The following is a 24,156-nucleotide window of genomic DNA, read 5'->3' as shown; positions in this document are numbered from 1 at the left end:
GGTTTGTTTTCGTGTCACATGATGGGCTAAATTCCGCTTCAGCAGATTTTCCGGGAAGAATTAATCAGAATCAGCTTCATTGGCTTTAATGGCTTTAATGAGCCAATTTGACTCCGGTTTTCACATTGCTCTCAACATACATACATAGAATATACAAATAAACAAGAAAAATATTTAAAAAACAAGGACATTAAAGACAACAAAGTAGAACAGAGAAACTAAGCAGAAACATTTAACATTTAACTACTATGTACAATATAAATATAAATATATATCGAAGAACATATATGAACATAAAGACAACAATGGACAATGGATTTGGGATAATAGTGCAAATGGAGGTGCAGTATGTCTGATTAATTGTTCATCAGAGTGACGGCCAGCGGAAAGAATGGGAGACTACGGTAAACACAGCTCTTGTTACACAATAACCAAAATTCCATTACTACTTTGATAACAAAGTGGAAAAACTCAACGCAATATTGACTTTCGGTGCTGTTTTAATCTGTTTACAGATAGCGCTGCGCAAGCTCAAGTTTCATTTCAAAGTCACACCCCCACGGCCTCAAGGTGAATATGCGCGGACTGGAGTAGTTAAAGAAGATGTCAGTCAGGCTCTGAACAGAGGACGGCAATACTGAGTGCAACAAAAATCCAACAGAGGTAAAGGAATCAATAACTGTCCAGCACTTCTGGAGTTCAGAAACAGTTAACAAACAGCCAACAAAGAAGGACTATCAACTGCAATATCAGAGGAAAGGCAAGTATAAGATGTCACTGATTCACTCGCTTGTTAGCACTGATGTAAATACGAATGGGACAGCACTTTGCTGCAACATGTTACGTTACTGTGACAACAACAAAAATATTATGTACAATTGTGGGTATTTATATTACATTTTTTACTCCCTGATTTGAACATCTCGCAGGCTTCTTCCTCACAACATGAGAGGTCATTTCAAATAATCGATTTACTCGTTTTTGTCAAAACAGCTTCAATGACAAAATTAAATATTTGATGAATAACTCTGTGTAATATAATCTCTGCCTCCATTCTTCTGATTTCATGTGTTTTTATGTTCCATCTTTAATGTTTCTGAGTAAATGTAATTTGACAGGCTGAACACACATGTAACGTCCTCTTTGTTTTCCTTTTTATTACGTCTCCGTGCGTCCACTGGTAACCCCGTGTTTAACGTCACACTGCTATGAATTGTGGGTAATTCCCCCGGGCAAAGTCTGCAGAAATGAGGACTTACGGAAAGGGTTCATAAAGGGCTCAAAATGTCTGCGAGAGAGCCCTCAAACACTCGATGATTTGACAGTGGGACAGAACTAAACCCTCTTGGACTTTGAGGCACGCTCGCGCAAAGTCCGTGAGTGTGGAGATTGGGATTGGGCCTGGGTGTCAGAAGCTTGCACGCAATGCATGCTGGTACATGTAGGCACGGCCGGCAAGGCTCAGCGAGCAGGAGAGCTCAGCTCTGTCGGTCAATATAGCAAGCACTGAGGAAATGTATTGCTTCAATTAACTACATTTACAATCAGCACTGACTGGACATCCACATAAAATAATGCCAATATTCCCTTTAAGGTGGTCAATGATTTCAGTTCGACAGAACAGAAATCAATTGAAGTAACCCTCAACTCCTGTCTAAAAGTATAGTCAACACATTGTCCACAAGAATTTAAGTCCTCAATGGACACTTTTACATCTTCTAATGCCACTCTTGTCACTATCGTCTTTCATTTTGAAGACACTGTTTAGAAATTGTCAATCTGAGAACAAATATATGTAGTTGGCAGCATGTTGGCGTGGTGGTTAGCTGTTAAGAGGGCCATGTTGCTGTCTGGAGTTGGCTTGATCTTGCGGTCTCTGTGTGGGTTTCCTCCCACAACAAAAGCCATACATGTTTGGTATCAAAAAAATACTCCTGCCATAGCTGTTGGCTTCCAGGCACTGAATTTGGACTTCATCCGCTGGCACTGGAGCATGTCTGGCCTCTGCTCCTGAGAAGTCAGGTTGGGTCGATTGCAGAGGACGAATTCGGCCACAGGGGCCAAAAAAGCTTTACTTTGTCCAACTAACAGCAGCTATCCTCCAGCTCAGTCTGACCTTAATAAACATTAAGGATGTTTGACAATTATTATGCAGTTTAGATTTTGACTAGAAGCTTGCACACCCCTGGTATCGTAATAACCTTGAGAAAATGGTAAAACTGAGATTCTATCACATAAGTATGAGGGATGACTCAACGGAGGGGACCTGTGATTGATGCGGTGTGATAAAAAAGCCTCGATCTGAATCTGACATTGATCTCCGCTCTGCTTCCTGCTTTCGACTCCCTACTGAAGTCTGTTCAGCTGGGTAAACAACAGAGATGGCTAATAACCTGTCGCCTCGGTTTAATCGATGCTCCCTTCGAGTCTGGCCAAGATACCCTGCGTCACATCAATACGAGAATCATGCGAGGGGTGGAGGGTGACCGGAGGGCGGTGCTGCCAAGGGAGGGCATGAAGTGGGAAGGGGAGGAGGCAGGGAGGAATGAATGCTCGAGAGACAAGAGAGACAAAAAAAAAAAGTGGCAGGATGAAGTGTTCTCCAGACAAATGGAGTGCAACTTGCCCGGTCCCCTTCCAATAGAGCAAGTGTCCCTTGGGCAGAAGCTGTCCTTTTAGGAATAAATCTAAATTTGTGGTTTGTCTTAAAATATTCATTTTTCATTTTTATGGAAGAGCTGGTTATTGGCACAGATCTACCAATTCAATTTGATTCTGTTCGTAAAGACTTGGTTACATAACATGAATACCAATACTGCATAGAGCACTTAGCGGAATTAACCGAGGAACTTGAATTTTTATACCACAAATAAGCCGGACTGTTGTTTTTCACCTTGAATATAAAATAGCTTAAAGTTACAATCTCAAAGATATCCGTTTCGCTATCTTTGGCAATAAGCGGGAATTGCAGGTGAGGTTTTCCCAGAGATCCAAATGGTGTCGCCACTTGTGATTTTTTCCGGAATTATTGCCAAAATCGTAATACTGCGAATGCAAAGGCTTTTATCAGTGGGCCACAGTTTCAATCGCCATTGTGTTACCTCATTGTGTTACCTCATTGTGTTACCTCATTTGACGATAGATAGTGATTTAACAGACTTTTACCGAAAGGAAAATCTTCTAGATCATTACTTTAAAGTGCAAATTGTAGGCTAGATGGCAAACACATACAAATAAATAGAATTATGAACCAAAATGGGGTAACCAAGGAAAACTGTCAAGGGCTGAATGATACAGGGATGACGTATTTTTGGATGCAGGAAATTATTATAGCCCCAGTTCCATTGACAAAAAGCCAATTGGATTTTTCCATTGGATTTTGGATTGCTGCAAAAAATAAGGTGTGGCAAACCAACATTTATGATACACGGTTTGTGACAAGAGAATCTGCAGTTCAAGCTAACGTTGGTCACCACCACTAAGCTAAAGGCTGACTGCGATGTGATGAGGTGATGTAGTCTCTGTTAGCAGCCGCCTTTGTAAAGACACGTTAAAGCTGACATTTTTTCACGACATTTACCGACATGTCGTAGGACAAAACTTTAATATCTCTTAAGCTTGTGTTAACCACAGACCTTAATTCAGGCATCTCACCAAAAACCCATTGGAAAACCATTGACTTCAAGACGAGGGAACAGGAAGTGCACAAGTGCTGACTCATTTCTGGGTTTTATGACTCATTCCTGCACCACTATGTGATTTGGCATCGAAGGATTGCCAAACGTCTTTAAGTTTAGACACTATTACCTTACAGTCAGTCTCCCCTCATACTTTACACTCTAATGGGCTTTAAAGTGAGTGTGGGAATATGATGTACATATTGTCGACAGAGAAACTGATAGTCTGTCAAGGTCTGTCAATTTCACTTTCAGTCAATTTAAATTTGTACTTCTTTGCAAAAAGATTGCAGATATTATATATTGTCAGACAGAATTATAGGTATGAGGTGCTGCAGTGATGAAGCACACGTGCAATTTGAGGATTTTAAGTGCCGCAAGACGTAATAATATTCCGACAGTGATTCGCAGCTCGATAGTACTGCTGCCATGTGAAAACCTCGCGACTCAAACTCACACGATTTCTGCTTCACATTCAATTATTTGCAGAGTTGAAAAGCTCACACGGTCAATTACTTGCACTTAAGTTTAAGGAAATTAATTCAAAATCAATTATGTATTCTTTAATTTGCATGGTTATCAATCTGAGAGCAAAAGCTGTTTTACTTCTCCAAAAAATTGAAAGAAAAACAATTCTGGGGAACAATCATCTTTAGCAGCGCATACTCACAGCCACACACACACACACACACACACACACACACACACACACACACACACACACACACACACTGCGACTTTCTGCAAAACTTCTGAAGCAAGACATTCACAGATATAATTATATGAATTAGATGAGAGACTTGTCCTTAATTTTGCACAGCTCAAAGGCAAAAACTGAACAAATCAGCACGAATAGAATTCCGCGATTCTTCTCGTTCACCAATCACATGAATGACAGCATCTAACGCGCTGAAGCAATGTACTTTCCGTCTCCAGACATTAAATATTCATGCAAACACAACAAACCCACACCGGACGGGATTTGTTGAAAAAGTGGTAATCACCCCGACACATGAAATATGAAAAATGTGAAAGTATAATAAGCATGAATTATGAATCTGGGCATTGATGAGCAATCATAAAGGATGTAGGCGAACCAACGCAGAGAGGTGGACGCCCTGATGAGCTCACTCATCTGCCATGCTCCAGGTCAGCGAGGCTGCATCGAACAAAGTAGAGCTGCGGTCGATTTCCGGTTTCGGTGGTCCGTCGGATCGCTACCTGGTACGGGTCGATACCCAAAGCCCAGGTATTGCTACCTGAGCAAAGGGGCAGCGACAACTTCCGGCATTTGGCGGGAGTGGTGAGTTCTTCTTCAAGGCAACATTGCATCACAGAGGAAGCGGAGCAGATCGATATGAGTGACGGGATTCAAGCGGACAGATTTAGTTTTGAGCACCTCATCCCTGGCGCTTTCTGTGCAAATGTCCCGACACGTTCATTACCAAACAGGCACACCAGCCTAGATAGGTTGCATTGTCTGGTATCTGAGGTGCAATCTGCATAGGCAACACTCGGGGGGGTGGGGGGGCTAGATGGGGCTATAGCAAGCCCCCAAATTACCTGCATCAGCTCATGCAGGTTTATGTAAACTGTTACTCAGTGTACTCATTCTCCGGAGCAGTGTGTCTATTTCCCAAGTCTACAGTCCAGTCTGGCGATGCCATGTGACTATGAATCAGGGTTATACATGAACATTGATGCTTGAAAAGTGGGACTTCCTGATGAAATCATTCTCCGTGTTTTACCCAGGATCACCAACAGTACATTTGTACCGTGATTTCTTCAAGAAGCAAAGGAAGCTATATGAACACTAAACGCTTCTACATTGAGTGACAAATGGTCCCCCAAAGCATGAATTACTAATACGTGCATGTAATGAATATGAATTATGAACATGGTTTTCAGGCATTAGGTGAAAAGCGACACGGAGAAGTGAATGATGACGGGTCCCCCGCTGCGTCACCCACCCATGTGTATTTGTTCCCGCGTTCATGGGGCTGTATGTTGCTGCGATGTGGGGCGTATTGATCCCAGTGAAATGTCAAACGTGGCATCGAGACAGTGTTTGAGTTATCTCATTTGCTTTGTTTGTTTGTTTGTTTGTTTGTTTGTCTCGGCTGAGACCGTGTGGAGGAGGATTGGCGGAGCAACTGCACAAAGTCTGCAGATCACGGAGTGGATCAGCATTTTGCAAGAACAAACATTTACCCAGTTACAGCTTCAAGGAACATTCAATAAACGCATCCGTCTCCTTCTTCGGGTGTTCTAAAAACATTAAAAAGAAGAAAGTCCCCATTTCATTGAAAACACATTTTTATAGAATATGATTACCCACATGATGTGATTGGACGAGACACTCTTGAAGGAATAGTTCCATAATTTTGGGAAACACAAAACACAACATATAAGTCTGGTGTCAGTGTACATACGCTAAATATAAGGCCACAGCCAGCAGACAGCTAGCTTAGCTTAGCACAAAGACTGAAAACAGAGGGAAGTAGCTAGCCTGGATCTGTCATAAATCAATCTAGCAGCACCTCTAACGCTCACTAAATCACCTCATATATTGTTTCTTGTGACCAGCCTAGCTTAGCTATCTCGACCTGTTTTCAAGTTTCCATCCAACTGTAGATTTTGAACAAATACATAGAAAGTCTGCAAAAGAGAATGCAAGTTAATGTGCGATCCCTGTACTCTGAAACTGTCTAAATACATTTTTTTTTTACAGGAGAGTGACTTAGAGACGCTGTACACAGCTCTGGTAGCAGTAGCGACCTGTCAATCACAAGGTTGCCCCGCCCTGAAGCATATCATGCTTAATGGTCTATTTCACTTTAAATGGGATGATCATTTACGAAATGAACATCATGCTGTATTGAAGAAGACTTGAGACTTGCGATTTAGATCATAAACTCATGTTTACAATGTTTACTGAGGTAATAAATCTAGTGAGAAGTAGAGTCATTTTCTCATAGACTTCCATACAATCAGACTTTTTTTGCCATCAGAGTCGCCCCCTGATGGCCATTAGAAAGAATGCATGTTTAAGGCACTTCGGCATTCGCTTCACTTTTCAAAACCGGAGGTTGCCGCCTGGTCGTAACTACCTCATGCCACTGAGTTGGACACGTCGAAGAAGCATACTTCCCTAAATGTCAGCCTGTTCAGTGATCCAGTGAAACACCTGTGCCGCCCTTCAGTTTTCAATCCAGATTTCGGGGCGATTAAGACGTCTCTGCCAGAGTTACGGCTGGCTGCTTGTGAAAAGACAGCGTGGCTAAAGGGGTCAGACAGGCTTTTGAAAATAATCGGTGAAACTCACAGGCTGCCAGAGGCTGAAATAAGGGTGGTGTCAAAAGCACTTTAAAAGCGAACAGCTGCTGGTGAGCAGCGACGATTCAGGTGCAGAGACTGAGTCAAGTTTGCTCTCGGGCAAAACAGTAAATGACCAGATGCACTAACTTGTCCGTCCTTAAACACAGTCCAACTCTACAAACAAACAACAGCTTGGACTGCTTTTGTCGAGTGTGACAGATGCAGCTAATTGGAAGCTGCCAGATCAAATTAAACACTTGAATTAGGTTTGTCTCCGTTGCATCCCAACCAAGTTCCATCCTGTGTAAACACCTTGTGGGAGAGAGATGTGCTTTTTTCGGGGGGGGAGATAAAATTCACACCCGACTTATTCTCTTTATGTACAATTAAAGCATGTGTACAGATATGCTGTAAAAGGAACTGCTGCCTGCTACCAAGGAAAAGCAGAAATATATATAATCCCAGCAATGATGTGACAGTGCAGCGTTTCACTCCCACATTTTGTTACGCAACATGTGCAAATGCAAACCACTTTTCAAGGGAAACGTTTACAGCGAGAGCTTCCCACTCGCTGTTGAGAGAAATAAATAAGAGCGAAAACAATAACTTGAAGAATTCTATTGACCGTGGGTTTCATACTGCCGCACAGAACTTATTTCCAACAATGGTCCTTTTTTCATTTTGTTGTATATTGTCAAGCAAGTAGTGGGTGCGAATAAAACACAAGCACAACTAGAAAACTAAGTGCAAAGGGTTATGAAAACATTTAAGATATGAGCCAAGGAATTCTTAGAATACTGTGATTTCATTTTGTTTCTCTCTTTACTGAATGCAAGACAGAGCTGAGAAAACTACCGTTACTAAATTACATGCTTTTAGAATTTGGGAGCCCTTTTTCCATTTCTAAAGGTTCTTAATACAGCCTTGAAATACTTAAGGACGGCAATACAACTGACTGTGGGTGTAAAAGCTCTCTGCCGATTATTTCCCAGTGTTAAAACAATAGCTCCTATTCTTACAGTCATGCCTTTCTCCAAATGTGACATTTTTAAAGCTCCGGTCCCCCATTGTTGCAAAGAACCCGACATTCAAAAGTCTACATTTTCCTGTATTCCACCCGTAGCACACAAAGTAGACAACAAATTGGCCAAATTTAATACAAACTGTGCATTCTTTAGTCAACCTTGTGGACCAGCTGCCGATGCAGAGAGAGTACCATTTGGAGCTTTAAAGACACAGCGAAGTCAAAATATTTATTCTCAATCAATATATTTTCCATAATGTTAAACGCTTACTAAAAGGTGCAAGCTAGCTAATATAGTTAGCTGATTCTGTTGTTTTTGTTGACCGTACACTTTTGAAGTATATTCTCATATCCCATAAAAGCATTATTTTTCCAAAACTGAGAATTGAAAATATAGACCTATTTTGCTGATGTACACTGGCAAGGAAGCTAGCAGCTCTAGCTAGCTGTTTTGCTATTTTAAGGGGCTAACATGTATCTTTATTTTCTTTGACTGTAGAATTTTTAAGCATTGTTCACGTACATTGTTAAAGTGCTTTCAGTGCTTTATAATGAGGATTATATATATATATATATATATATATATATACATATATACATATATATATACACACACACACACACACACACACAGTATATACCATATGCTTATTGACGGTCATTGACCAACACCGCCTTCCTCTAGTTGTTCACCTGCAGTGATCACAATACCACAACTCAATCCTTAATCAAACCAAGCTTGTACGAGTCTTTTTTGGCTTCCACTTGAACCGAACTATTCTCTTTTTGCCCAGACCAGACGCTGTGCGAGTTGTGCCATCTGTCCCCTCGCACCTGAACTGACCAGTTCTACAGAGGAACAGACAGCAGATCAGAGGAGACTGAAACAGCCATGTCACCCCTCAGCACACGAGAGAAAGAAAGAGGCAGCGGGCCCAACTTCAGTCTGCTGTTTGTATAGAGCCATTCATCTCCTTATTAGGATCAGTGCCGGGGCTGAGTGGAAGCTACAGGAGCTCTCTGTGTTATTGGTGTCAGTGTCAGAGGATTTGAAAAGATGCTGAACAAGGAACTCAGTGCTATTTGTTTAAGTATAGACAGGGACAGGCACAGAGAGAGACGAAGGCTGAAAAAAGGACATCAACGCCGCTCTAGAACATTGTCTTGTAAACATTTTCTGGGCAGAATCAGTCATTCGCCTAAGCACTACTACTACTCCAATGTGGACAAAAGAGTGTGGTTTTCTAAATGGCCAACACAGAGTGTCTGAATCTGCGGAGTGTTTGGCAGCGCTGCTGTGTGCTGTTGGCGCAGAAGTGTGTGGTGAGATTGCAGCATTGAAACGGCTACCAGAGGGACGTCCATTATGAATTATGAAAAGGCCTCTCATTATCACTGCCAACATTTAAAAAAAAGAAACACGAAAAGAGGAGAAAAATCGATGCATGACGGGGAATCCATCAGCTACGTGAAACATTTAATGCCGGCCAGCAAAAAAAAAAGAAAAAGCTCTAAAAACCGTGGAACAATTAGAAAAAAGCCCACAGTTGGAAACAACAAACAAACGGCTGACTATCACAGAGGGAGCTGCTGGTGCCAAAACAAATGAGTGGTTTCCGTTATTGAGGAGTGGCCTTACAGCTGCAGGTGGGGAAGAGAAGTGAGTGTTGTTGCGGGGCGCGATAACAACACATGAGTGATCAAAAACCAAGCACGCAGACGTTTATGGCCCAGAGTGGACCGCCCCGGTAACAAAACAACATTACCTTTCCTCTACAAACCACCGCTGCTTGCTGAAAAGCGTGACTTTGAGAATTTGTTGTAAAATGTAGACTGGCTTTAGTGTTGACGCACTCCCAACAAGGCCCGCTAATGTTGCTGCGGCGAAATCAGTTTATGATTTTTACAAAGAAAAAGGAGCTCACTGCAGGCGAGAGCGGCAACTCTGATTATAAATCAACAACCTTATTAATGAGGAGGGAGGACGCTTATTGGCACGCTGAGGAAGAAGGCCGTAGAGAGGAACAGCAGAGCGTACCGCTCGTACAAGTGTGAAGGATAAACGGCACGCGCAGTCAAGGACATGCACAAGGCCCAAACATCAGTAAAATAAAAGTTTTATTTTTGCTGTTGTGGTTGCGTAATTAAATACAAGCAGCTCATAATTGCTAAGGTTAGACCAAATTAAATCACCATATCATCCAAACTTATTACTTTGTGATATGAATGCCTCCACAGGACACAGGACCGCGATGCCCTGTCATGTGACACTGCAGCATCCACACTAGGTATTGTTGCCGTTGAATGTCCCAGTTGAGTCTTTTTAACTTGGGGAAATGAAGTGCCCTTTTTCAGGTTACACCAGGCGGCAACCTCTACGTCATGATAACATCGCACCTTCAACTTCTAGCTCACATATCTGCTGCTCAGAGGATTGTGGGTCAGAATAGAGCCGCCTTGCATACTGCAAAACGCAACCTGATGCAGTTGGACATCCAGTTTTTTTGGCATAATTCATTTTACATAATATGTACTAAATATCTTTCTGGCGTTGTCCGGTCTGGGAGTTGTCCGTGTTTTAGTCTTAGAACTTGATAGTTAATTGTGACATTTAAACCTAAAAATGTCTTCTTCAGCGCTCAGTTGCACTCAGCTCCACCCTCTCGTGTCACTTCTGGTTCCAAAGAAACAAGATGGCGACGGACAAAAACCAAGATGGCGACGGCCAAAATGCCGAACTCATTGCTTCAAAAAAAACAGCAGTCCACAAACCAATGGGCGACGTCATGGTGACGACGTCCACTTCTTATTTACAGTCAATTGGTTTGAGCAACAGCCCCTCTAAATAACTGTGCATGTCCCTGTGTGCAATAGTACTAGATTATGATGACTGTAACTCAATGTGAGGAGCGTTTTCTTCTAAAGTAAAAGGATCAAACCAGAGCAGCTTGTGTCATTTCTGGACCATTCACAAGAAAATGTGTGTACTTTACATAACTCACAATGCTTTCCATTGAATTGTTAATGTTTTTGTTCTATTATGTTTTGGATGCATTTGTAAGTATAGCAGTGTGGGGACTTGCTTTTCTTTAGAAGTTGCTTGAGAAAGGCAATCTGTCACAGTAAAAAACACTATTTATTTATTTCTGTCATGGTTGCATGCAGTTGAAAGAAATGTTCATGGTGGCAAGCCCTGATATCTTGACAGCGAGCCAAATCCCAAATGAAGTAAACTACAATTGAACGCATGAAAAACAACAATACGTTTGAAAAGTAATGTTTCTATTTAGCAGTCAACTTTCAGGTCTGTAATGTCAGAACTTCCATCATTGAATTTCAGTGGCTGTGACAAACAGTTCATGGCAGCAATTTAAGTACTTTAAAACCCTCCTTCTCTGAGACATAACTCAGTCAAATCACAACACAAAGACATGATACAAATATCTTTAGATTCAGTGTGACTTGCACCTCACCAGGATATTATATTATATCTGACAAAAGTCCAGAACTCCCTTCAGACGACTGTCGTGGCAAATTTATAAAAAGTGAAAAATAATATGTGTATCGGCCCCGCGACTCGGATCCACTCCAATGGGCTCTTCCCTGGCCCATGCTGCACCCTTCCACCAACATGCATGACAATCGGGCAAATTGGTTTTCAACAAAAATGAGAACATCACCATTAAACATTAAAAACAACTTGGTGTCACAGTAATCCAGTGAGTTGACTTTACTTCCACACCTACAGTGCAAACAGGAACTGCTAATGGCTAAGTTGGCACACTTACAATGGTGCCAATGTTCTACATCTACAGTTATGATGTAAATGTATACCCACTTTGGGCTAAATAATGGATAAAAAGTGTGTGTGTGTGTGTGTGTGTGTGTGTGTGTGTGTGTGTGTGTGTGTGTACAGCACAGTTGATACTTTACTGGGCTGCAAACACACCAACAGACAAGTTTGTGCAACAGACCCAAACGCATGAACCACACACAAAAAAAACCCCACACAGGACGTGTGTCGCATGCGTCCGCAGCTTATTACTGAGAACTGCAAACACACAAGGCAGGTGTGAGCGTACAAAAGTGTGGAGGAACGGCCGCGGCTGTTTCTGGATCTGCCTTCCAACCTGTCTGACCGGTTTTGAAGCCACACGACGGGGCCCACGGGGACTGGGAGGAGTCTTGTGTATCTGCTCCTCCACGGAGCACAGCAGCGGACCCGAGCTGACGCGACCCTCGACGAGCACATTTCTCACATCCTACACTCAGTGAGAGACCGTCCGCGTGCAGGCTACACCCGCAGGCTTCAGTGGGCGTTTGATGCAACAAGCACCATTTAATTAGCAGCAGAACACAACACAGAGGTCAAAGTTTACCCGACTTCCTCAGCGGAGCCGCATATCTCGTTAACCAGAATTTTTTTAAATCATGGTCCTCAGAAGACAAACCTGCAACTTCATCACGTTGCAAAAATATATTTGTGCAAATGAACAGAATTGTTGTGAATTTGTACTTCTTCTTTTGGGGGGGCTACTAATCCCTTTCTAATCCTCTTTTTAGGTCTCGTTTTATGCATTTATAAATACTGCACTATGATCGACCGCTTGTCCTCTATTCACCCGCTCTCTGCAGCGCGCGAGGCAATCACACACTTCAGTCATCGGGGAAATGGAACGGCTCAACAGCAGAATTAGCCTTCCTCCACAACTGTTGAATGCAAAAGGCTCCAATTAATGATTGCCAAGTGTGAAGTGGCCCGAAAGAAAACAATGGCCGCTGGCTCGGTTTGTTGGAAGGGGCCAACGTAGCTGGAGCAAAGCATTTCCGCGGCAGACCACGAAGAAAGCAGAATGAACAGCCCTGAAAAAAATAAGTGGCAACTGTTCTCTTTCCTTTTCAACTGTGGCTGAAATATGAATTTTACTGTGGGGAGTTAAAAAAATAAAAAAGAGCAGCATTATGGGTATCGTTGCAACAGATCAAAGCAAGACAACATGAGTCTCATCCTTTAGAGGCAACGGGGATTTGTTCAAAGAAGGCGGCAGTTGAGAGGGAGCGACGGAAACGAGTGTAGGTATGCAAAGGAAGGGAGGAGGGGGGGTATGGAGAATCTGCTGACTCATTGTAATCATCAGGCTGAGGTGAGCCGAGCTGAGCTGCTGCTGCTGCTGCTCAGGGTAAAGCTCTCTGCCCCCCCTTCAGAAGGACAAAGTACTGCTTCCCATCAACTGCGAGGAGCTACATGACTGTAGGTGGGAAAGCAGAATGGTGAAATAAAACTGCCTCGTGGCACGAAATAGTGTCTCTTTTCTCTTCTTACATCCGACTGCAGACAGAATGATGCAATCTGAGGAAGGCAATGAATCGCCCCAAAGCTGTGTGAGGGAAAACCAAAGCTAAATATAAAGCCCCGATCAGACCGACAGCAACAGCAACAGCGCTGCAACAGGCTCGACTGAGGGAGGAAGAGGCCGCTGCAAATAACTGTGGACATCGTTGCTGGATAGCCCAACAAAACACTCCATTAAAGACCACGCGGCGAAACGATATGATGTTCGGGTCTGAGTCGTAGCGGTGCAGCGTCCTGAAGAGGCTTAATTCTACTCCCATAACAAAAAAACCCCAAAAAAAGCAGACACAGCCGGTGCGATTACGCTCGCTGGATCCAGCTGCCGTAATGTCGCGTTATCCTCTCTTGATTATTCCCAACAAAGCTGATTTAAGAAATGAAAAGAAAGCAAGTAAAACAGAGATTTAAGATTAGGCCTGTTAGACAAACGAATAAACACAAAGCTGCAGTGCACTTTACGACTGTGGTGCGCACGAATCCATCAGCCGACAATCAATGACACAGTGCTGCTCATCAGTTTATCAGGTATCAAGTGTTCGTTGGTGTGTAAACAATGTTTGTGTGGTGTGATGGCATTTAGACCGGGAAGGTTTGAAAAATGCTATTGAGTTGTTGTTAAAGCTTGACTTGTACTAGCAACTAAAGGTCAGGATATTTAAGCCTTCTGACCTTTTTTTTATCTATCCGTCCTGAGTCACCAATCTTTGTGGTTCTGTAAAGCCTCCATTCCCACTGGACCAAACAAAAACGTAACATCTGGCTTTTGCCTTTAATGGGAAAGGTTACAATCGTCATTCATTCCAAATGACTCTGCAGTAATCACGAGTATTTATTGGCTCCAGCTCTGATCAGCAGTGTTTGAAAAATGACCCCTCGATGCTAAAATCAACAGAGATTTGGGTTATTATTTGAATTGATGTACAAAACATACAATATGCTCTCGTCAAAGCCACCAGACTGCAGTCAGATAACAGTTATTTCACCTCGCTGATCATCAAAGCACACTTAATTCAAACTGAACAGAAACTAAATAAAACGTCTTTCTTAGTCTTTCCACTGTAACAACAATCACCAACTCTGGTTTGGTCAAAATAAACCCTGAATTCACACAGTTAGATGTGAATAAAAGCAGTTATTTGCTCTCCTCAGAACTACCCGACTCCGTTGACCAAATCAGTAATTGTACTTCGCTGCTCTTCAGAAAAAAAACACTTTATTCAAACCCGACAGAACAAAAATGAAGCTCATTAATACTGTCTTTGTTAGTCTTTCCACTGATCCAAATAAGTAAGGCATATTTTTATCTTCCGTATCACGTCCACAGCATGCACGCTGAGTTTACTGCGAGTCCCTTGTGTCTGGGAACGCAATTTGAATGATGCAGACTGCCATTATCCTTAAAAACAACATTATAGAGAGGCAATGACACAATGAATGGTTATGCCATGAATATTAATAGTATAAAAATGGGGGTTGTTTTACTAACAATCCTAAAGGATGAAAACTTGAGGGCTAAATATGGATTCAGGTGAAGGTCAGGGTTGTGGTTAGATGTTAGTTGTGATGATACAGTTAGGGTTTGGAACTAGGCAATGCATGATGTCAATAAGCAAGTACCTCACAAGAATATCATACGCATGTGTGTGTCCATGAGTGGATTATGACACAATGAGCCCCTGGGCAAACACATGCTTTTTGGTTGCTTTGTGTCTCTTTGCATCTGTTTTGCATCTCTTTGCAGACTTTGTAGTATGTTTCCTTGTGGTCATTTTGAGTCTCTTCCTGGTTGGTACGTGTCTCTTTGAGTGACATTTCGCCGGTTAAAGGCCAGGGGGGTCCCCCGACACGTTGGGCCCCTGGGCCTGACGCTGGCAGGTCCGTCCAATAATCCATCCATGTGTGTGACTCTGTGTGTGTGATTGCTCACTGGTGTTCCGAAGGCAGGAAGAGACGTGACCAAGCTCACCAGGCTACAAAAAACATGACGAGCCAAAGAACAGCCAGCTGGGCCCAAAGAAATGACAAGCGCATGACACACACACACACACACACACAGCTGCTGCATTGCCTTTGCATCATCGTTGGTAACATCAGGGTGACCCCTACACAATTTTGCAGCGCTCTATGCATGTGCCTGGAGCTACAGCATAAACAAAAGAAACCATGACTCAGGTAAAATGGCCACCTCTTCCTCTGCGATACCGTTTCATACACAGGAGCTGATCTGAACTGATCTCTTTTTCCCACGGAGGAGTAAGGAAGAAGTGGCCGAGTTGACTTGGCGAGTGCGAGGAATGACTCGTCTCCGATGAGACACGGTGGGGGGGGGGGGGGGGAGGGCTGCCTCAGCCTTGCTGGATGCTTCATACATGCTCGTTTTGAATTGCAAATGGTGGGAGGCAGCATGCCGGGCTGTGAATTCCCAGCGGAGCCCTCGGGCATCTGAACTCACACACAAACACAAACACAAACATGTGCACACTAGTAGCGAGACTTTGTGCACTAAAAACTCCCCCCCCCCCCCCAAAAAAAAACAGTCACACAGAATCGTTGAGTTGGATTCGCTTCGACAGGCCCGAACTCTGTGTGATCGAAATTCAATGTCGTAGCAGTGATGAGCAAACAGTGGAGAAAACTGGCGCTGGGATGAGGTAATGGCTCCCTGGCAGTTAGGAGGGCGAGAGTATGAGGGGGGGGGGGGGGGGGGGCATCAGGAGGCTGGCTGGCAGAGTGACTTTGCAGGCCTGACACAGCAGACGCAGGAGTGTGTCCAATGTTAAAACGACAGCAGGTCGGCCGGCTGAGGCCAACGGCGTGTGTGTGTGTGTGTGTGTGTGCACGTGCGTGAGGCCTGGAGGGAGAGCGTGACAAAAGTACCATGGACACTGCAGACCCGCCGGTCTGGCATAAGCGCAACGACAAGACGAACCGATGCAGTGAGAAACATGACACAATGTGAGTCGATCGGAAGAGCTTTTGAGGGAAACACTTCATCGAACCTTCCTGGAGATCATAGTCGATTGCAACCAACTGTGCAAATGACTCAATGCAATCGATAGAAATATAGTTGGGGGGGGCTACAGCCGTAGAGTCCACCCCGAAGGTGTAACCCCCCCCCCAACGTGCACTACAGAAAGCATTCCTCGTCAATTACTGCATGTAATTCCACAAAACCCACGAAGAAGCCAGGGGGCCAAAGGTGAGACCATTTCCATACAGGGGACCTGCCCCGGCACGCAGACAAAAACACAGAGCAGAGCGTTGTTTCACCTCTGTAGCCGAACGTCTCCACGGCGTTCTCGGCCTAAGGTGCACCGTCTACGCATCACGACAAACGATCACACCGCGAGTAAGACGGAAAACAACAAGGGGCCAAAATATACGAAACTACACGTTTGTTTTACTTGGTGTGGGCAAAACCAGAGGGGTTGTTGACAAGAGAGGGCGTGACAATGGCAGCACTGACTGTGTGTGGGTGCGTGTGTGTGTGTGTGTGTGTGTGCACCTGTCAAGTGTGGCTGTTGCATAATTAGCGGTAGGTGTGTTGAGAGAACACACAGACATAAAAAGGGCGATATAGCAGATCCAGTTTGTCCTGAGAGCCTGAGACACAAACGGCACAACTTTTTTTTTTTTTTTTTTAAATAAGGTGTAGAGCATCACGTGGCCTGTAGAGTGGCTGTCCAGATCCTGGAAGTGGTGGTGAGGGGGGAATCTAGCAGCCTGGTTGGTTTGTCAACACTGACTGGGCCAGTACAGGCGCACAAAACGACGCAACAACTTGCCTCTGCTGCTTCATTCCCACAATATTATTAAACCCCCGTGGCGGAGGGACGGCAAGCAAGTGGGCAAAGTCCATGCGCGGTCTTAAAATGAACAGCCGCAGCTTGAAATGAATGCATTTGTTATTTCTTGCACCGCAGCAGCAAAAGGCAACAAAAAAGAGAGAATCCAGCAGAGCACCGTAATCATTGAGGGGAAAAACGTTAAAGCCCGACATTCAACAAATCATTTAACACAACCAAGCCTGGGTTTAAAACGACATAGAGCAAACTAGCGAGAGATCTAGAGAGAGAGGGGGGGGGGATATGAATATTCCAACATACCCTCCTGTCAGATAGACATCCAGGGGAGGACCATGGATGGTAGTGCGCACCGGCGGAGGTCACTCTTGCTCCCCTTCGCCGCTCCGTGTTTATTCTCCGGTTACAGGGGCGGGAGGAAAGGGAGTGTGTCGGTGTTTTGCCGGTGAAAAAGCCTAATGAGAGAAGGAGGAGAGAAAGAGGGAGGGACGCTGTCAGATGCAGTGAGGGAGGCGGGCGAGGAGGGGACGGGAGGAGGGAGGGAGCAGTGACACACACGCGCGCACGCGTAGCAGTGTGTGTTCAGGAGGAATGCGTAAAGACGAAAGACTCGAGTGCCTATTCCTGCCAAAAAAAATAAAATAAATGAAAAGAAAAGTCCCTCTCTGTCAACAAGTACTCCAATCTCAATAAACACGCGGAAACACGCTAACAAATATGACATAACAACACATTGTTTCCACGGCAGCTGCATTCACGTGTCAGTGATTCTTTATTTATTTTATGTCAGGGGCTTAGATACATACATTTAAGTGTATTTGGATTGTTCATTTTTCGGCGTTTCCTCTTCTTGCTTGGGATGAATTTTTTTTTTAAGCACCACATCAGAGGCTTTTGCTGTTATTTCTCGCGGTGTCGTCACAACCCCTTTTGATTTCATCACCGACGTCCGCTGCTAAGAAACGCACGCGGGGGACTCGACTCTCTCACCTTTGCATACAGAGATGATGGGATTTATTTATTTTTTTGTTCAGCACAAAGGAGAGCGCGCCCTGTTGCGAACAAAATAATAATGGCAACTCGCCCGTGAAAGCAGTAATAGGGAGGTATCAGTTCCCCATTGTGTGTGATAAATGAACAATGTTGTATTTTGAAAGGCACGCTGAGTTTAATGTAATTAAACCACTGATTAGGGGGTTGCTGATTGGATTCATCAGTCAGTCCTTTACAAAAGCACAGCCTATAGTGCTGCACTATGTTTAAAAAGATAGCTTAAATACAGTAATATAACCATAGGCCCATATACAAAACATATTTATAGATATATGTATATATATTATATGTTTACCAATAAACCACTGTATCACGTGGCATCTCCACTGATTCAGCATTGCATTATTATGACACATGGACAGTTTAAAAAAACAACAAAAGGATCAAAACTGATGCAGCAGACCACAGATATGTTTTTTTTTCATTCCACACAGGTGTGTTATGCAAGGATAGGATGTGCAGTTCCATTTGGAGCCACAAGGCGCTATATACAATGTGTTTCCGCACATGCCGAAATTAGTTTTATTGTCCAATCTCGGGTCTTACAACCTTACATAAATGCTAGCTGTCCAGCACAAAAAAAACAGGTAGGCAAAGTTAGCGGCTGGCTGGTGAACATAGCGGAACATTTAGTCGCTAAAGACCCAGATAATAATAGGGGGGCCGAGCACCATATTTTTGCCCCGAGGCCACCAAGCAGGTTAATCCGGCCGTGCTTATGTCTCTTTCAGATGTATAGATGAGTGGCAAATCAAAGGAAAATCAGTGTCTTAATAAGCAACTTCCAGTGGCTTATATATATCGCAGCAGCCTCCCAATTACAGCTGCATACTCATAGGTGTTCAGCTGGCCTCTTGTCTGTGAAAAGCCATAGTATACGATTCCCATCATCTTCATACTCATCGAAGCATTCAAGCGAGCTCTCTTGCTCTGAAGCATCTGCGTCATATGTCTTTCCACATAAAAGGCTTTTCTTTTCCTTTTTTTTTATTTCCCCCGTCTGTGTATTTATATTTTCTTCCCAGGGTCTGACCTTTAAGACTCTTTCACTGACAGAGCTGTACATGAAATGGTGTCTGTGAGGCCCCTAAAAGTGTCTCTGCCATTTAGAAAAGAGAAATCCACATTTCAGATCTCGGCATTAAAACATACCGCATGTGTTTTTTTTTTGCTTTGTGGGCCAAACTGATTGACGCCTCAAGAACATACGAGCAAGAATGCAAAAGCCATGCATGTTTCTTCGTGGCAATGTTCCAGATTTGTTGTTTGCTCTGGCTTTTTGTTAAAGCCAATATGGATCATATGCACAATGCTATATATAAGCTGACAAAATCAAAATACTTTAAGCATTTGCCAATTGATTTGAAGCTCATCTTAATACACATTAAAGCTTGTTTAAGTTGAGGATGGACAAATCAATTATAGCTTCTTTTAAAGCCAGTCTGTTAAATAATGAAGCATCGCCATCTTTTTTTAGGGTGGGGGGGGGGGGGGGGGGGGGGGGCACTTGGCAGGACAGCGGAAGCACTGCGGACAGCAAAAACAGCTGAAACCACAAAAAAAATATCCTGGTCACACATCAATACCTTTAAATCCGTCCCCCTCAGCACAGCTCCAGGGCAGTTCGTGCCGGTGCTCCCCAAAATTAGAGCTGACAGACCGTCTCATAGAAAATCTATGTGAGATCCTTCTGACGGGCTTTTTAGAATTCTACCGGCGTCTGCTGTTAGCTGCAGGTTGCTGTTCGAAGACATCAATTACTCAAAGTGAAGCCGAGGCGATGCCGCTTGTTTTTCCGGGATGCTCTGCCTCCGATGATGTTTTTTTAAATAGGACGGAACATCATAATTATTTCATTCGCCTCATCGCCCTTCTCACCTGCACAGTTTTCTATCCCAGCATGCATTGGGTGGAAAGTAAGGAAACACAAGTAGTTAGTCCACCTCATGACAAACACAAAGAGACAGATGCTCACACTCATACAGATGGGCACTGGAGAGTCCTCAGTCTAACTTAAAAGAGTGTCTAAAATAAACTGTCTCAACTTGAAATGAACTTCAAAGGGCCTACAATGTAGACGAGAGTACATGACAGGTGGCCAAGGGGATCATTTTCATTAAAAACATAAAGTGTATATATGGATCCAGGTACTGTGTTTGGATGGAAAATGTTAGCTTAGAAAACTTCAGTATAGTATATACTTTAGCTTTTGAGTTTGAGGTGAGCCATTATAGAGCCATTACATCCTCCAGCCAGCATTCCAGATAAGGCCACAACTATAGCTTGGTTAGATGTGATCTTGAAATTGAGAAATGCATAAACTACCATACAACATACCAAGGCACGCCTGATCAATTTCATCTTGAATGTTTTATTATATATTCAAACGTAATCAAACAATTGAGAAATATGGCTCCATAATGACTTGTTTAGGACTTAAAACACAAAGTCAGAGACTAGTCGGTCAATGGTTTAGTTAGCAGGTATGTAGCATTAGTAGCTTTGTTGAGCATTTCTATTTCCTCCACATGGCTCTAAAGATGGCGACGGCTGAGCCAGTGGCTAGCAGCTAACAGTGCTAACAGTGCAATCGACAGCAACAGTGCTGACAGAGCTAACAGTGTTTACCTGAGGGGGAACTGGAGGGTGGGTGCTACGCTTTCGTGATCAGCTGTAACCACCGTATTAGCGCAGCTGTGCGTACATAGCAAATCGTTTTTTTGCTGCTATGTTAATGCTCAGAATATCATATAGAGAACCTTTGATAAGGCTTAAAAGCTAAGTGCTTTCTGTGTCTGTGTACTGTGTTTATCTAGCAGCAGCCTCAATACAAGTTGGTTGATTTGGAATAACTTTGACATTGTTGTTGCTCTAGCTAACAGGAGCTAACTGGCTAAATTTGATAGCAAGTGTTGAGCTCGCTAGCAGGGAGGGCAGGGGGCATGGGATTGGCTGAAATGTGAGAAGGCAGTGAGAAGAAAAAATTGATAATGAAAAACTATTTTTTTAAATATTGAGCCCTTTGGGGTTGAATACGCCTCTGAGGACTCGTTTAAGCTAGTTCTAAGTGGTAAAGCATCACGCATGAAGATGTATACATGTATAAACATGGACATGCTACACATCGTTAGATCGTTTGGATTCTCCACAATTCAATCGTTCATCATTTAATTCATTCAGATTTAGGTGAAGAAAAGAGAAAAAGTGGTTACTCCTTACCTTTGAAGCAGTCATAAAGTCAGAAATAACTCTCCTCAGTCTTTCCTGTCTGTTTTTATAGCCAAAATAAAATGAATAAGATAAAATAAAAATGGATAAGCTTTTAAATTTTGCCCTCTCATGAAGTGAGCGCTTTTCATTCTCCCTGAAGGCGGATTTTATTTGCTTTTTATCACCTGTCCAGACAGGCCAGGAATCAAATCTGGGTCTGCCTCCCTAGAATAAAATCATCTCTGCAGCATATTAACTTTACTAGAACGGTAACAATTTAGTTACACAATACCCACAAAAGAGCTGTTACCATTTTGCACTTAGTCCACATGTTCATGTAAGACAGTCACATCCACTACAAATGTTGCTCCTGATGTGACAAAGTGTGTTGTGAAATGATAAAGTGCAAGTGATTTATTGTGTTTTTGAGAAGAATCAGAGGAGAGCTGGAGCATCCTGTCTCCTCCCCTGTCCGCTATCTGTTGGCCAGGACGAGGCCATTTCCTTCTCTCCGTTTGCTCCACCGCCACATGACCTTTTTCCGCGGCGGGGGAAAGTGCTGTGGCTAAAACGCCAACTCAAAAGGTCACGTTTCAATTGCAGTCCTTCTCGGATGAAAATGAATGAATCAAGTCGTTACTGGGTCCAAGTTTTGACAAATTGTTAAGAAATATTTGCTACGTGCTTTTACGTTTGAAGGGATTCAAATATCCAACCGAAGAACCCGCCATGCTTTGAGAAAATGATTGATGGTATTGCATTAAAACAAATGAGATTTCTTTTGGTCCTTCAAAGGAAGCCCTTGACTGATAAGACTGATAACACCGCTCAGCAGATCCTTTGTGTTTCAAAGATAATAAAACATGACCTTCAAGACATTTTTAAAAAGAACATTTTGAAATTCAGTGTAGTTGTTGAGGAAATTAACACTTAACCTTGGCACGGTTTGTCAAACCATCTTTGCTCATTTAACCAGACAACACTGAGATGCCCAAAAGTTGATGTCCTATTTGTTTTTGGGTTCTAAGCTCGCTGCGTTTTTATTCTGTAGCCTCGCCCTACACGTATCTGTGCAGCATCAGGGGTCAGAGGGGAACCCGCCTGTCACGCTCCGCTAAGCATGCGTGTCTGGAAAGCTCTGATGATTGCAGACGGCCACACAGGAAACCAGCCGTGGCATCCTGAACCACATGTGGTCATCATAACAATAAGAACAACAGGCCGCTAAGACATTGACGGCAACAACATCTTCCCTCTCCGGGGACATCGTGAGGCACCAACAACATGAGATAGAAGAGTTTCCACAATATGTCGGAGAAAGAGGATATTTAGAAAGACAAGCAGACCAACCAAAACCAGCTTGAAAAACGTTATGATTTACTGCAGTCTTTATGAGAGTTTTGAAAATAAATAAATATATAAAATACTTTTTATGTACTTTAACTACTAAATACTATTAAATAATTTTTACTTTTTGTTAAAGTAGTGTGACAGGAACTGATCTTTTTTGTTGATGTTATATTTTAGTCCTACAAATACTACAAGACTGCTTACTAGTTATTTTTTATTATAGTTTGTTTTAACTATGTTTTAACTATGTTTTTTACTATGTACTGGCTCTGTGGCACTCTGAGATTTCTTTTTTGAAAAGTGCGTTATAAATAAAATGCATTATTATTATTATTATTATAAGATAATGGTTTCAAATATTACAATTATTGTACTGTAGTTCCAGTTCGGTTTGCATAATATTATATATATAAATAAATATACAGTATATATATATTATATAGTATATATATACATATATCAGTTTGCAGATATATTTCAAATACATATACATATATATATATACACATATATATAAATAAACATATATATACATACATATACATACATATATATACATATACATATACAGTACATACACATATATATATATATATTCCCAAGAACAAAGATGCTGTTTGATAAACAATAGTGTGTCCTCTTTCTATACGCTGAGAACCCGTCTATATGCATGAGTAACTCCTAACTGTTCAGCTTGTATACTGTCGACCCTGGGTGTGCTGAGTGGCTAATGGATGAAATAAGTGGTCCTCAAATGTAGCTCCATCTCCTATAAGTGTGCACACACAAATACACACACACACACACACAATAGAAAAACTCATAAACTGTACAAACGTTCAAATGATCTGCATGTCTCTCTGAGTGCTTCTGCTCCCTGCGTTTGCTCCCACAGAGAAGGACTCCTATCAAGGACTCAGTGGTAATGATGTGTGTAATAAATGTCATAATCATCCTCAGATTTAAAGTTTATTTGTGGCTTTCGCATTTGAATTATAGTTCAGGCACAGACTGGTTTAATACATACTGAATTGAGGGGAGGAAAGGCATTTCATCATCTGAAAGCTAATTTCATTCCAGTCCGTTCACGATGACGGCCTCGCAGTAGCATTTGCATGGTACAAGTCTCAGCTCCATTCACTGTCGTCTACTATCCAAAATACTTTCAACTGTTATCTTCATTATTTTTTTGACTATTAAAAGAGTACTCCACTAAGTTAGCGTCACACTCCCATAATGGTGATCACGATGGAGATATCTTCTTTTTTATTCCACACATTCATCCAACAGTTCAATCAAAATTACAACATCCTGATTTTGGGAGAAAACTATTTTTTAATTAAACTAAATGATAACATTAATGATTAA

General features: G+C 42.6%; 1 protein-coding gene across 1 annotated transcript in view; it reads right to left on the bottom strand.

Moving 5' to 3' along the window:
• LOC142954629 (band 4.1-like protein 1) overlaps positions 1–17,889 on the bottom strand; it is a 71,095-nt gene extending 53,206 nt beyond the window's left edge. Inside the window, exon 1 of the mRNA XM_076095758.1 lies at positions 17,479–17,889. The gene's annotated coding sequence lies outside the window, so the exon portion shown is untranslated. The remainder of the gene's footprint in view (positions 1–17,478) is intronic.
• Positions 17,890–24,156: the final 6,267 nt, after the last annotated feature.

This window comes from Anarhichas minor, unplaced genomic scaffold (genome assembly GCF_050575085.1).
Source record: "Anarhichas minor isolate MPS153535 unplaced genomic scaffold, ASM5057508v1 ptg000021l, whole genome shotgun sequence".
NCBI classification, from domain to species: Eukaryota; Metazoa; Chordata; class Actinopteri; order Perciformes; family Anarhichadidae; genus Anarhichas; species Anarhichas minor.
This window is presented reverse-complemented; position numbering and strand designations above follow the sequence as displayed.